The sequence below is a fragment of the Seriola aureovittata genome, chromosome 23, assembly GCF_021018895.1.
Source record: "Seriola aureovittata isolate HTS-2021-v1 ecotype China chromosome 23, ASM2101889v1, whole genome shotgun sequence".
In the NCBI taxonomy this organism is placed as follows: domain Eukaryota; kingdom Metazoa; phylum Chordata; class Actinopteri; order Carangiformes; family Carangidae; genus Seriola; species Seriola aureovittata.
The window spans coordinates 2,537,329-2,552,334 of record NC_079386.1 but is presented as its reverse complement, the minus strand read 5'-3'; the positions used below and the strand labels follow the sequence as shown (position 1 = coordinate 2,552,334).

At 46.4% G+C, this 15,006-nt stretch overlaps 1 long non-coding RNA gene across 1 annotated transcript; it reads left to right on the top strand.

Moving 5' to 3' along the window:
* Positions 1–12,285: 12,285 nt before the first annotated feature.
* On the top strand, positions 12,286–13,946 carry LOC130164099 (uncharacterized). The gene is made up of 3 exons (XR_008826553.1): positions 12,286–12,359; positions 12,623–12,682; positions 13,782–13,946. It is a non-coding gene; the product is annotated as an uncharacterized LOC130164099 (long non-coding RNA).
* Positions 13,947–15,006: the final 1,060 nt, after the last annotated feature.

Genomic DNA, 15,006 nt, shown 5'->3' with positions numbered 1-15,006 from the left:
CTGAACCAACTGTTACTGACGGAGTAACGTCAGAGCCTGCTGAGACAACAATGGGAACTGAGACAACTGGTCAGACCGATGAACCAACATCACAGCCTGCAGAGACCACTTAGTAACTGAACCAACTGTTACTGACGGAGTAACGTCAGAGCCTGCTGAGACAACAATGGGAACTGAGCCAACTGGTCAGACCGATGAACCAACATCACAGCCTGCAGAGACCACTTAGTAACTGAACCAACTGTTACTGACGGAGTAACGTCAGAGCCTGCTGAGACAACAATGGGAACTGAGCCAACTGGTCAGACGATGAACCAACATCACAGCCTGCAGAGACCACATTAGCAACTGAACCAACTGTTACTGACGGAGTAACGTCAGAGCCTGCTGAGACAACAATGGAAACTGAGCCAACTGGTCAGACCGATGAACCAACATCACAGCCTGCAGAGACCACTATAGTAACTGAACCAACTGTTACTGACGGAGTAACGTCAGAGCCTGCTGAGACAACAATGGAAACTGGGCCAACTGGTCAGACGATGAACCAACATCACAGCCTGCAGAGACCACATTAGCAACTGAACCAACTGAACCAACTGTTACTGACGGAGTAACGTCAGAGCCTGCTGAGACAACAATGGGAACTGAGACAACTGGTCAGACGATGAACCAACATCACAGCCTGCAGAGACCACATTAGCAACTGAACCAACTGTTACTGACGGAGTAACGTCAGAGCCTGCTGAGACAACAATGGGAACTGAGACAACTGGTCAGACGATGAACCAACATCACAGCCTGCAGAGACCACTTCAGTAACTGAACCAACTGTTACTGACGGAGTAACGTCAGAGCCTGCTGAGACAACAATGGGAACTGAGCCAACTGGTCAGACCGATGAACCAACATCACAGCCTGCAGAGACCACTTCAGTAACTGAACCAACTGTTACTGACGGAGTAAGTAACGTCAGAGCCTGCTGAGACAACAATGGGAACTGAGCCAACTGGTCAGACCGATGAACCAACATCACAGCCTGCAGAGACCACATTAGCAACTGAACCAACTGTTACTGACGGAGTAACGTCAGAGCCTGCTGAGACAACAATGGGAACTGAGACAACTGGTCAGACCGATGAACCAACATCACAGCCTGCAGAGACCACTATAGTAACTGAACCAACTGTTACTGACGGAGTAACGTCAGAGCCTGCTGAGACAACAATGGGAACTGAGCCAACTGGTCAGACCGATGAACCAACATCACAGCCTGCAGAGACCACTTCAGTAACTGAACCAACTGTTACTGACGGAGTAACGTCAGAGCCTGCTGAGACAACAATGGGAACTGAGCCAACTGGTCAGACCGATGAACCAACATCACAGCCTGCAGAGACCACATTAGCAACTGAACCAACTGTTACTGACGGAGTAACGTCAGAGCCTGCTGAGACAACAATGGGAACTGAGCCAACTGGTCAGACCGATGAACCAACATCACAGCCTGCAGAGACCACATTAGCAACTGAACCAACTGAACCAACTGTTACTGACGGAGTAACGTCAGAGCCTGCTGAGACAACAATGGGAACTGAGTCAGTAACTGAACCAACTGTTACTGACGGAGTAACGTCAGAGCCTGCTGAGACAACAATGGGAACTGAGCCAACTGGTCAGACCGATGAACCAACATCACAGCCTTCAGAGACCACATTAGCAACTGAACCAACTGTTACTGACGGAGTAACGTCAGAGCCTGCTGAGACAACAATGGAAACTGAACCAACTGGTCAGACCGATGAACCAACATCACAGCCTGCAGAGACCACATTAGTAACTGAACCAACTGTTACTGACGGAGTAACGTCAGAGCCTGCTGAGACAACAATGGGAACTGAGCCAACTGGTCAGACCGATGAACCAACATCACAGCCTGCAGAGACCACTTCAGTAACTGAACCAACTGTTACTGACGGAGTAACGTCAGAGCCTGCTGAGACAACAATGGGAACTGAGCCAACTGGTCAGACCGATGAACCAACATCACAGCCTGCAGAGACCACATTAGCAACTGAACCAACTGAACCAACTGTTACTGACGGAGTAACGTCAGAGCCTGCTGAGACAACAATGGGAACTGAGCCAACTGGTCAGACCGATGAACCAACATCACAGCCTTCAGAGACCACATTAGCAACTGAACCAACTGTTACTGACGGAGTAACGTCAGAGCCTGCTGAGACAACAATGGAAACTGAGCCAACTGGTCAGACCGATGAACCAACATCACAGCCTGCAGAGACCACTATAGTAACTGAACCAACTGTTACTGACGGAGTAACGTCAGAGCCTGCTGAGACAACAATGGAAACTGGGCCAACTGGTCAGACCGATGAACCAACATCACAGCCTGCAGAGACCACATTAGCAACTGAACCAACTGAACCAACTGTTACTGACGGAGTAACGTCAGAGCCTGCTGAGACAACAATGGGAACTGAGACAACTGGTCAGACCGATGAACCAACATCACAGCCTGCAGAGACCACATTAGCAACTGAACCAACTGTTACTGACGGAGTAACGTCAGAGCCTGCTGAGACAACAATGGGAACTGAGACAACTGGTCAGACCGATGAACCAACATCACAGCCTGCAGAGACCACATTAGCAACTGAACCAACTGTTACTGACGGAGTAACGTCAGAGCCTGCTGAGACAACAATGGGAACTGAGCCAACTGGTCAGACCGATGAACCAACATCACAGCCTGCAGAGACCACTTCAGTAACTGAACCAACTGTTACTGACGGAGTAACGTCAGAGCCTGCTGAGACAACAATGGAAACTGAACCAACTGGTCAGACCGATGAACCAACATCACAGCCTGCAGAGACCACTTCAGTAACTGAACCAACTGTTACTGACGGAGTAACGTCAGAGCCTGCTGAGACAACAATGGGAACTGAGCCAACTGGTCAGACCGATGAACCAACATCACAGCCTTCAGAGACCACATTAGCAACTGAACCAACTGTTACTGACGGAGTAACGTCAGAGCCTGCTGAGACAACAATGGGAACTGAGCCAACTGGTCAGACCGATGAACCAACATCACAGCCTGCAGAGACCACTTCAGTAACTGAACCAACTGTTACTGACGGAGTAACGTCAGAGCCTGCTGAGACAACAATGGAAACTGGGCCAACTGGTCAGACCGATGAACCAACATCACAGCCTGCAGAGACCACATTAGCAACTGAACCAACTGAACCAACTGTTACTGACGGAGTAACGTCAGAGCCTGCTGAGACAACAATGGGAACTGAGACAACTGGTCAGACCGATGAACCAACATCACAGCCTGCAGAGACCACTTCAGTAACTGAACCAACTGTTACTGACGGAGTAACGTCAGAGCCTGCTGAGACAACAATGGAAACTGAGCCAACTGGTCAGACCGATGAACCAACATCACAGCCTGCAGAGACCACATTAGCAACTGAACCAACTGTTACTGACGAAGTAACGTCAGAGCCTGCTGAGACAACAATGGGAACTGAGCCAACTGGTCAGACCGATGAACCAACATCACAGCCTGCAGAGACCACTTCAGTAACTGAACCAACTGTTACTGACGAAGTAACGTCAGAGCCTGCTGAGACAACAATGGGAACTGAGCCAACTGGTCAGACCGATGAACCAACATCACAGCCTTCAGAGACCACATTAGCAACTGAACCAACTGTTACTGACGGAGTAACGTCAGAGCCTGCTGAGACAACAATGGAAACTGGGCCAACTGGTCAGACCGATGAACCAACATCACAGCCTGCAGAGACCACATTAGTAACTGAACCAACTGTTACTGACGGAGTAACGTCAGAGCCTGTTGAGACAACAATGGGAACTGAGCCAACTGGTCAGACCGATGAACCAACATCACAGCCTGCAGAGACCACTTCAGTAACTGAACCAACTGTTACTGACGGAGTAACGTCAGAGCCTGCTGAGACAACAATGGGAACTGAGCCAACTGGTCAGACCGATGAACCAACATCACAGCCTGCAGAGACCACATTAGCAACTGAACCAACTGTTACTGACGGAGTAACGTCAGAGCCTGCTGAGACAACAATGGGAACTGAGACAACTGGTCAGACCGATGAACCAACATCACAGCCTGCAGAGACCACTTCAGTAACTGAACCAACTGTTACTGACGGAGTAACGTCAGAGCCTGCTGAGACAACAATGGGAACTGAGCCAACTGGTCAGACCGATGAACCAACATCACAGCCTGCAGAGACCACTTCAGTAACTGAACCAACTGTTACTGACGGAGTAACGTCAGAGCCTGCTGAGACAACAATGGGAACTGAGCCAACTGGTCAGACCGATGAACCAACATCACAGCCTGCAGAGACCACTATAGTAACTGAACCAACTGTTACTGACGGAGTAACGTCAGAGCCTGCTGAGACAACAATGGAAACTGGGCCAACTGGTCAGACCGATGAACCAACATCACAGCCTGCAGAGACCACATTAGCAACTGAACCAACTGAACCAACTGTTACTGACGGAGTAACGTCAGAGCCTGCTGAGACAACAATGGGAACTGAGACAACTGGTCAGACCGATGAACCAACATCACAGCCTGCAGACACCACTTCAGTAACTGAACCAACTGTTACTGACGGAGTAACGTCAGAGCCTGCTGAGACAACAATGGAAACTGAGCCAACTGGTCAGACCGATGAACCAACATCACAGCCTGCAGAGACCACATTAGCAACTGAACCAACTGTTACTGACGGAGTAACGTCAGAGCCTGCTGAGACAACAATGGGAACTGAGACAACTGGTCAGACCGATGAACCAACATCACAGCCTGCAGAGACCACATTAGCAACTGAACCAACTGAACCAACTGTTACTGACGGAGTAACGTCAGAGCCTGCTGAGACAACAATGGAACTGAGACAACTGGTCAGACCGATGAACCAACATCACAGCCTTCAGAGACCACATTAGCAACTGAACCAACTGTTACTGACGGAGTAACGTCAGAGCCTGCTGAGACAACAATGGAAACTGAGCCAACTGGTCAGACCGATGAACCAACATCACAGCCTGCAGAGACCACTATAGTAACTGAACCAACTGTTACTGACGGAGTAACGTCAGAGCCTGCTGAGACAACAATGGAAACTGGGCCAACTGGTCAGACCGATGAACCAACATCACACCCTGCAGAGACCACATTAGCAACTGAACCAACTGAACCAACTGTTACTGACGGAGTAACGTCAGAGCCTGCTGAGACAACAATGGGAACTGAGACAACTGGTCAGACCGATGAACCAACATCACAGCCTGCAGAGACCACATTAGCAACTGAACCAACTGTTACTGACGGAGTAACGTCAGAGCCTGCTGAGACAACAATGGGAACTGAGACAACTGGTCAGACCGATGAACCAACATCACAGCCTGCAGAGACCACATTAGCAACTGAACCAACTGTTACTGACGGAGTAACGTCAGAGCCTGCTGAGACAACAATGGGAACTGAGCCAACTGGTCAGACCGATGAACCAACATCACAGCCTGCAGAGACCACTTCAGTAACTGAACCAACTGTTACTGACGGAGTAACGTCAGAGCCTGCTGAGACAACAATGGGAACTGAGCCAACTGGTCAGACCGATGAACCAACATCACAGCCTTCAGAGACCACATTAGCAACTGAACCAACTGTTACTGACGGAGTAACGTCAGAGCCTGCTGAGACAACAATGGAAACTGAACCAACTGGTCAGACCGATGAACCAACATCACAGCCTGCAGAGACCACATTAGTAACTGAACCAACTGTTACTGACGGAGTAACGTCAGAGCCTGTTGAGACAACAATGGGAACTGAGCCAACTGGTCAGACCGATGAACCAACATCACAGCCTGCAGAGACCACTTCAGTAACTGAACCAACTGTTACTGACGGAGTAACGTCAGAGCCTGCTGAGACAACAATGGGAACTGAGCCAACTGGTCAGACCGATGAACCAACATCACAGCCTGCAGAGACCACATTAGCAACTGAACCAACTGTTACTGACGGAGTAACGTCAGAGCCTGCTGAGACAACAATGGAAACTGAGCCAACTGGTCAGACCGATGAACCAACATCACAGCCTGCAGAGACCACTTCAGTAACTGAACCAACTGTTACTGACGGAGTAACGTCAGAGCCTGCTGAGACAACAATGGGAACTGAGCCAACTGGTCAGACCGATGAACCAACATCACAGCCTGCAGAGACCACATTAGCAACTGAACCAACTGAACCAACTGTTACTGACGGAGTAACGTCAGAGCCTGTTGAGACAACAATGGGAACTGAGCCAACTGGTCAGACCGATGAACCAACATCACAGCCTGCAGAGACCACTTCAGTAACTGAACCAACTGTTACTGACGGAGTAACGTCAGAGCCTGCTGAGACAACAATGGGAACTGAGCCAACTGGTCAGACCGATGAACCAACATCACAGCCTGCAGAGACCACATTAGCAACTGAACCAACTGTTACTGACGGAGTAACGTCAGAGCCTGCTGAGACAACAATGGAAACTGAGCCAACTGGTCAGACCGATGAACCAACATCACAGCCTGCAGAGACCACTTCAGTAACTGAACCAACTGTTACTGACGGAGTAACGTCAGAGCCTGCTGAGACAACAATGGGAACTGAGCCAACTGGTCAGACCGATGAACCAACATCACAGCCTGCAGAGACCACATTAGCAACTGAACCAACTGAACCAACTGTTACTGACGGAGTAACGTCAGAGCCTGCTGAGACAACAATGGGAACTGAGCCAACTGGTCAGACCGATGAACCAACATCACAGCCTTCAGAGACCACATTAGCAACTGAACCAACTGTTACTGACGGAGTAACGTCAGAGCCTGCTGAGACAACAATGGAAACTGAGCCAACTGGTCAGACCGATGAACCAACATCACAGCCTGCAGAGACCACTATAGTAACTGAACCAACTGTTACTGACGGAGTAACGTCAGAGCCTGCTGAGACAACAATGGAAACTGGGCCAACTGGTCAGACCGATGAACCAACATCACAGCCTGCAGAGACCACATTAGCAACTGAACCAACTGAACCAACTGTTACTGACGGAGTAACGTCAGAGCCTGCTGAGACAACAATGGGAACTGAGACAACTGGTCAGACCGATGAACCAACATCACAGCCTGCAGAGACCACATTAGCAACTGAACCAACTGTTACTGACGGAGTAACGTCAGAGCCTGCTGAGACAACAATGGGAACTGAGACAACTGGTCAGACCGATGAACCAACATCACAGCCTGCAGAGACCACATTAGCAACTGAACCAACTGTTACTGACGGAGTAACGTCAGAGCCTGCTGAGACAGCAATGGGAACTGAGCCAACTGGTCAGACCGATGAACCAACATCACAGCCTGCAGAGACCACTTCAGTAACTGAACCAACTGTTACTGACGGAGTAACGTCAGAGCCTGCTGAGACAACAATGGGAACTGAGCCAACTGGTCAGACCGATGAACCAACATCACAGCCTGCAGAGACCACTTCAGTAACTGAACCAACTGTTACTGACGGAGTAACGTCAGAGCCTGCTGAGACAACAATGGAAACTGAGCCAACTGGTCAGACCGATGAACCAACATCACAGCCTGCAGAGACCACATTAGCAACTGAACCAACTGTTACTGACGGAGTAACGTCAGAGCCTGCTGAGACAACAATGGGAACTGAGCCAACTGGTCAGACCGATGAACCAACATCACAGCCTTCAGAGACCACATTAGCAACTGAACCAACTGTTACTGACGGAGTAACGTCAGAGCCTGCTGAGACAACAATGGGAACTGAGCCAACTGGTCAGACCGATGAACCAACATCACAGCCTGCAGAGACCACTTCAGTAACTGAACCAACTGTTACTGACGGAGTAACGTCAGAGCCTGCTGAGACAACAATGGGAACTGAGCCAACTGGTCAGACCGATGAACCAACATCACAGCCTGCAGAGACCACTTCAGTAACTGAACCAACTGTTACTGACGGAGTAACGTCAGAGCCTGCTGAGACAACAATGGGAACTGAGCCAACTGGTCAGACCGATGAACCAACATCACAGCCTGCAGAGACCACATTAGCAACTGAACCAACTGAACCAACTGTTACTGACGGAGTAACGTCAGAGCCTGCTGAGACAACAATGGGAACTGAGACAACTGGTCAGACCGATGAACCAACATCACAGCCTGCAGAGACCACTTCAGTAACTGAACCAACTGTTACTGACGGAGTAACGTCAGAGCCTGCTGAGACAACAATGGGAACTGAGCCAACTGGTCAGACCGATGAACCAACATCACAGCCTGCAGAGACCACTTCAGTAACTGAACCAACTGTTACTGACGAAGTAACGTCAGAGCCTGCTGAGACAACAATGGGAACTGAGCCAACTGGTCAGACCGATGAACCAACATCACAGCCTTCAGAGACCACATTAGCAACTGAACCAACTGTTACTGACGGAGTAACGTCAGAGCCTGCTGAGACAACAATGGAAACTGGGCCAACTGGTCAGACCGATGAACCAACATCACAGCCTGCAGAGACCACATTAGCAACTGAACCAACTGTTACTGACGGAGTAACGTCAGAGCCTGCTGAGACAACAATGGGAACTGAGCCAACTGGTCAGACCGATGAACCAACATCACAGCCTGCAGAGACCACTTCAGTAACTGAACCAACTGTTACTGACGGAGTAACGTCAGAGCCTGCTGAGACAACAATGGGAACTGAGCCAACTGGTCAGACCGATGAACCAACATCACAGCCTTCAGAGACCACATTAGCAACTGAACCAACTGTTACTGACGGAGTAACGTCAGAGCCTGCTGAGACAACAATGGAAACTGAACCAACTGGTCAGACCGATGAACCAACATCACAGCCTGCAGAGACCACATTAGTAACTGAACCAACTGTTACTGACGGAGTAACGTCAGAGCCTGTTGAGACAACAATGGGAACTGAGCCAACTGGTCAGACCGATGAACCAACATCACAGCCTGCAGAGACCACTTCAGTAACTGAACCAACTGTTACTGACGGAGTAACGTCAGAGCCTGCTGAGACAACAATGGGAACTGAGCCAACTGGTCAGACCGATGAACCAACATCACAGCCTGCAGAGACCACATTAGCAACTGAACCAACTGTTACTGACGGAGTAACGTCAGAGCCTGCTGAGACAACAATGGAAACTGAGCCAACTGGTCAGACCGATGAACCAACATCACAGCCTGCAGAGACCACTTCAGTAACTGAACCAACTGTTACTGACGGAGTAACGTCAGAGCCTGCTGAGACAACAATGGGAACTGAGCCAACTGGTCAGACCGATGAACCAACATCACAGCCTGCAGAGACCACATTAGCAACTGAACCAACTGAACCAACTGTTACTGACGGAGTAACGTCAGAGCCTGCTGAGACAACAATGGGAACTGAGACAACTGGTCAGACCGATGAACCAACATCACAGCCTGCAGAGACCACATTAGCAACTGAACCAACTGTTACTGACGGAGTAACGTCAGAGCCTGCTGAGACAACAATGGAAACTGGGCCAACTGGTCAGACCGATGAACCAACATCACAGCCTGCAGAGACCACATTAGCAACTGAACCAACTGTTACTGACGGAGTAACGTCAGAGCCTGCTGAGACAACAATGGAAACTGAACCAACTGTTACTGACGGAGTAACGTCAGAGCCTGCTGAGACAACAATGGAAACTGGGCCAACTGGTCAGACCGATGCACCAACATCACAGCCTGCAGAGACCACATTAGCAACTGAACCAACTGTTACTGACGGAGTAACGTCAGAGCCTGCTGAGACAACAATGGAAACTGAACCAACTGGTCAGACCGATGCACCAACATCACAGCCTGCAGAGACCACATTAGCAACTGAACCAACTGTTACTGACGGAGTAACGTCAGAGCCTGCTGAGACAACAATGGGAACTGAGCCAACTGGTCAGACCGATGAACCAACATCACAGCCTGCAGAGACCACTTCAGTAACTGAACCAACTGTTACTGACGGAGTAACGTCAGAGCCTGCTGAGACAACAATGGAAACTGAACCAACTGGTCAGACCAATGCATCAACATCTCTGCCTGAAGAGACCACTTTGATACCTAACCCCACAGGCCCTACAGAACCGAGAACATCTGACCCCTCTCATACCACAGCAGGGCCTGAACCAAGCACTCCCACTAACAAAGTAACATCTGAGTCTGCTGAGACCACATCATCAGCTGATACCACGTCTACAACAGATAACCAACCAACTGGAGCACCATCCTCACCTTCAACAGTACCCCAAACCACAACATCAAGCATTTCACCAACAGAACCACCCACTAGTGTACCAACTACAAAACCAAACACACCATCAACCAAACCACCAACTGACGAGCCAATCACATCACCAACAACACCACCTGCTACACCAACAGCTCAAACAACCACAAGACCATTTACAACAGCAGAGCCGTTGATGTGCCAAAATGGTGGAACTTTCAATGGATTTAACTGTACATGTCTTATTGGATTCAGTGGAAGAATTTGCCAATTTGTTGAAACTCTTCAGCCAGGTAATGTTAATTATGTAATTTTTAAAATTTTCACAAAAAGTTACAAAGCACAATTTTTGCATTCAGTTAATGTCCTAAATTGTTCACTAATGGTGTTCAATATATTTCATTTTCATTGCAGATACATTCACCAGGTCAGTCGAGGTTAATTTGGTGATCGATCAGGAATTTAATGAAAAGTATGAAGACACATCCTCATCTCAATACATCGAGTTTGTGCGAAACTTCACCCGTCAGGTAAATTAAATCAGACATCTTGAATTACAGCAAATTACATTGGACACACCAAGTCAGTAATTCCATTGTACCTTAAACTCTATGCCATTGATTGAATTGTGTAGTAAAAAAGAACACTTTGTTTAATGTTGTTACTATTTCAGATGGAGACATATTACCGGGAAAAGAAGATAGCAAACTTTAAAGAAGTGCTAGTAACTAGAGTCAGGTAATGTACTTACCATTACCACTGTATGTATTATAAATGGCCGTCCCAATAGACTATATAAGTATACACCTGCTTGTACAAAATGTTTCATGTTAATACAATGGTGCTTAAAATTGTATCATGATTTTTACATTTTCTCTATTGTTTGTTTTTCATAGCCGTGGAGGCCCTTTGGGCAGATTTTCAGATAACACTGTGGAACAGGTAAAGAAATTTAAACACCTTCACTGCAGGATATTGAATCACTGATCAGATATTAACTCCAGCCATTAATTGTACTATATTGATTTCAGATGAGATTATCAGATGAAGCCATGGCTGCCTACAGTGTCACACCAAGAGCAGACAGGTAAATAAAGCATAGACACCTTTAAGGATCTTACACTGATAACGTCCAAATCAACTCAATTGACATATAAGCGTTATGCACTAGGAAACTTTGCAATTTGGCAGCCTCAGATGGAAACAATATGCCTTATCTTCGTCGATGAGTATGAGCCAAGTGCCAAGTGCACAGTATAAAGGTGGGAGGAGACACCTAGTGTTTATATTTGTCGGTGTGGTTAAATCCACCAAGCAGGATTGCCACATTGGAGCGACTGTTCTCCACAGAAGAGATGTAAGTGGCTAATTCACTGATTGCTATGTTTGCATTAGCTTTCGGAGGGATGTAAACACTGCCCATAACAACTAAAGCAAACTTTCAGGGAAGGTAAAACTGTCTATATTTGACACTGATGTATTCTAGGTGAAGGGATCAGAACTTATTTAGTATTTTACTATTGGTACAACAGTGGTGATTAACCATAAAACAAATACCACTACCTTTGGTTTTCATAATAGCTTGGCTGACCCGTTGGCTCAGTGGCGTAAGAGCCTGGTTTGGTTACCGCTTGATCTGGCAGTGTGTTCTGACCAAGTCCTGATCAGGCAGATGGTCTGTCATGGCAACCCATGACACAGTCACGTATTTTGATATCTTGAATTGCAGAATCATGAATAATCCTGTATTGAAATTTTCTCTGCCTCAGTGTTAATGTCTTCCATGACGTGGTCTTGGGGATTCCAAACAACGGCAGCTCTGATCAACTGTATGACGATGACTTTGTAGCAGTGAAGGATGCTGTTGATGAGCTTGTTGGTTGCACAGTAGGTAAGACAGAAAATAAGTTCATACATAACCACATATAGAATGCTCTGCTAACGAGCCATGAGATCAGAACCAAGTTCATTCAAATCACAAGAGTTTCATCAGAAACAAACATTAAGTTTAAGTTACAATTTCTTTTACAACTCTGCCTTGAACCGTTTTCCTTTTCCTCCAAAAACTATTGGACATTTTTATGTTGACAACATATAACATATTGTGGTATTCACACACACTGAAAACTCATTTTGTCTTGTCTGAATTTTCAGATTGTCCTTACAATGTCACAACTACACCCATCGTGGATAAAACTAAGGTGGATGTGGGATGTAAGTATGACTTCACTGTAGTTTAAGTGTGATGTTGAGTTTCAAACCTAAACAGTTGGGGGGAGGTATTGGGTGATATACTACATCTTACAAATCCTTAACAATTCCACACATGGTCCAATTTGTTTTGTGAAATCTTCACATTTTCATGCCTGAGTAATTCATTACATTCCTTCAAAGTTCGGTTCAGTTAATTGATTGAATTGATTTTTGATCAGTTAGGTATTGGAAGACCTGTACAAAAAGCTGACAGCCATGTATTTCAGCCCTATAAAACTCTTTGCTGAGCTGTGCAGGGAGTGTACAGTTGCTCTATTAGAGCTTTCTTACTAATAACTGCTATGAGCTACTGCTGGAGAGAAGGCTGATGAGAGCCAAGACCATCAGAGATGTTCAGTAAATAACTGAACGAACATTATCACAAGATCCTCAGTAGATCCACAACATCTACTGATGTGCTGGCCCAAAATGAACAACTGATTACTTTCTACTGGTATGTTTGTGAGTTCAATATGAACACGACACAGACCAAAGCTTTCACCTTCTCCTACCAACTCAGCTTTTATATGTTACCAAATCTACTGTCAGCCATTAAACGAGAGCATCACAGCCTTGAGTAGCGTTACACACTCACTCAGTTCTGTGTGACAAAGTTTAACTTGCTTTAAGTAGTGCACCCCTCAGGGCTTACTGTAGCTGCAAAGCCGTACAAACCGTATACTCAACCTGACTCACTTGATACTGATACCAGCTCTTGTACAGTTTGAGTTTTAAGTGTGTTTTACTTTAACAACAAGTATGATCGGTGTGGAGATTCAAACATAAAGCTAAAATGAATTTTGTGGTGCTATTGTGCAATGCAACAAGTTTTAGAAATCTTAAAGTTTCTCACATGATCCAATTCGCTTTGTTACTTCTTGTGTGTGTTGTTCATTGAAATATACACTCGATGACCACTTCAGGTACACATACCAGCCTGCTAATATAAATAGCCAGCTTCTCCAAATAGTGAATCATGTTGCTTGAATTGAGTATTTAAGGAATCAGATCAGAGATGTGGTAAAGTTTGTATTAACCTTGGAATTGTTTTTCTCTCCAGCTGTATGTAAAAGGTCGGCGGAAGATGATGATGTTGCTGACCACTACGAAATTGTGCATGTTGATGGAGTTCTCACATGTGTGACTGTATGCGACAGTCTACATTCACGTCCTAAAAGATGCTTCAATAAGGGAATCTGCAGAGTGTACAGGTTCACTGGACCTCTTTGCGAGTAAGCTAACTGTGTTGTCACTTTGATGTTTTTAAAAACTGATGAACTCTTTTGCGTAATAAGCTGAAAAATAAACAACAGCATTTCTGCACCTACTTTACATCTAGTACTGCAAAGAAATAAGCAAAGTGATCTCTTGTATATCAAGTTCAATATGTACCATTGTATTCACTGGCATGTACTGCTTCCAGGAAATACCACAGCCTTGCACTCACAGATTGACAAAAGCTCTGTCTAGTTTGGTTTTGCCTACTATGGCAGACATCAGACAGGTTTTCCCTTCTCTGTATTTCTGCCTTTAACTACTTCCTTGCTAGGAAAATGTTTAAATCAGGCTTGATACGTACAATCCTCGAGGAGGCATATGATGAAATTACCATCACTCGTACGTGTTGAGCACAGCAGTTCACTTTTTTTTAACATCTTTCTCCCTCTTCTGTTCAAGGTGTCAAACTCTAAATTCCACCTGGTACCTGGGCAACGACTGTAGATTCCCTATACAGAGGACTCCTTTCTATGCCGGGTTAAGTGTGACCCTTATTTGCCTGTTGGTGACTGTGGTAGCCTTGACTGCATACGTGCTGATCAACAAACACAAGTAAGCTGTACTTTGACATTATTCGCTGTTCGTATAAAATGTGATGTTACTAGGCATAGTAGGAGAGCACTGAAAGCTGTTAGCCAATTAGTACTTCAGATCTGTCTTGCATGGTTCTTTAGATTGCTGGTTATGCAAAAGTATAACTTTTCTTTCTGAGAAATTAGGGACATAACCAAGTCAGTCAGGCTTTATTTGTACGATATGTAAACAATCAACTCCTCCTATTAGGTTATTATAATCTGTCACTACAAAATATATCCAGGTGATGCAGTGAGAAAAGCAGTTTAAAATATCAGCTTTCATGCATCCATGCATTCATTTTCTTCCACTTATCCGAGTTCGGGTCTTGGCGAAAACAGGTCAAGCAAAGTAGACCAGACGTCCCTCTTCCCAGGAACCTTTCCCAGCCCTTCCTGTAATGAGATATATGATCTCTCAAGTGGGGATGAGAA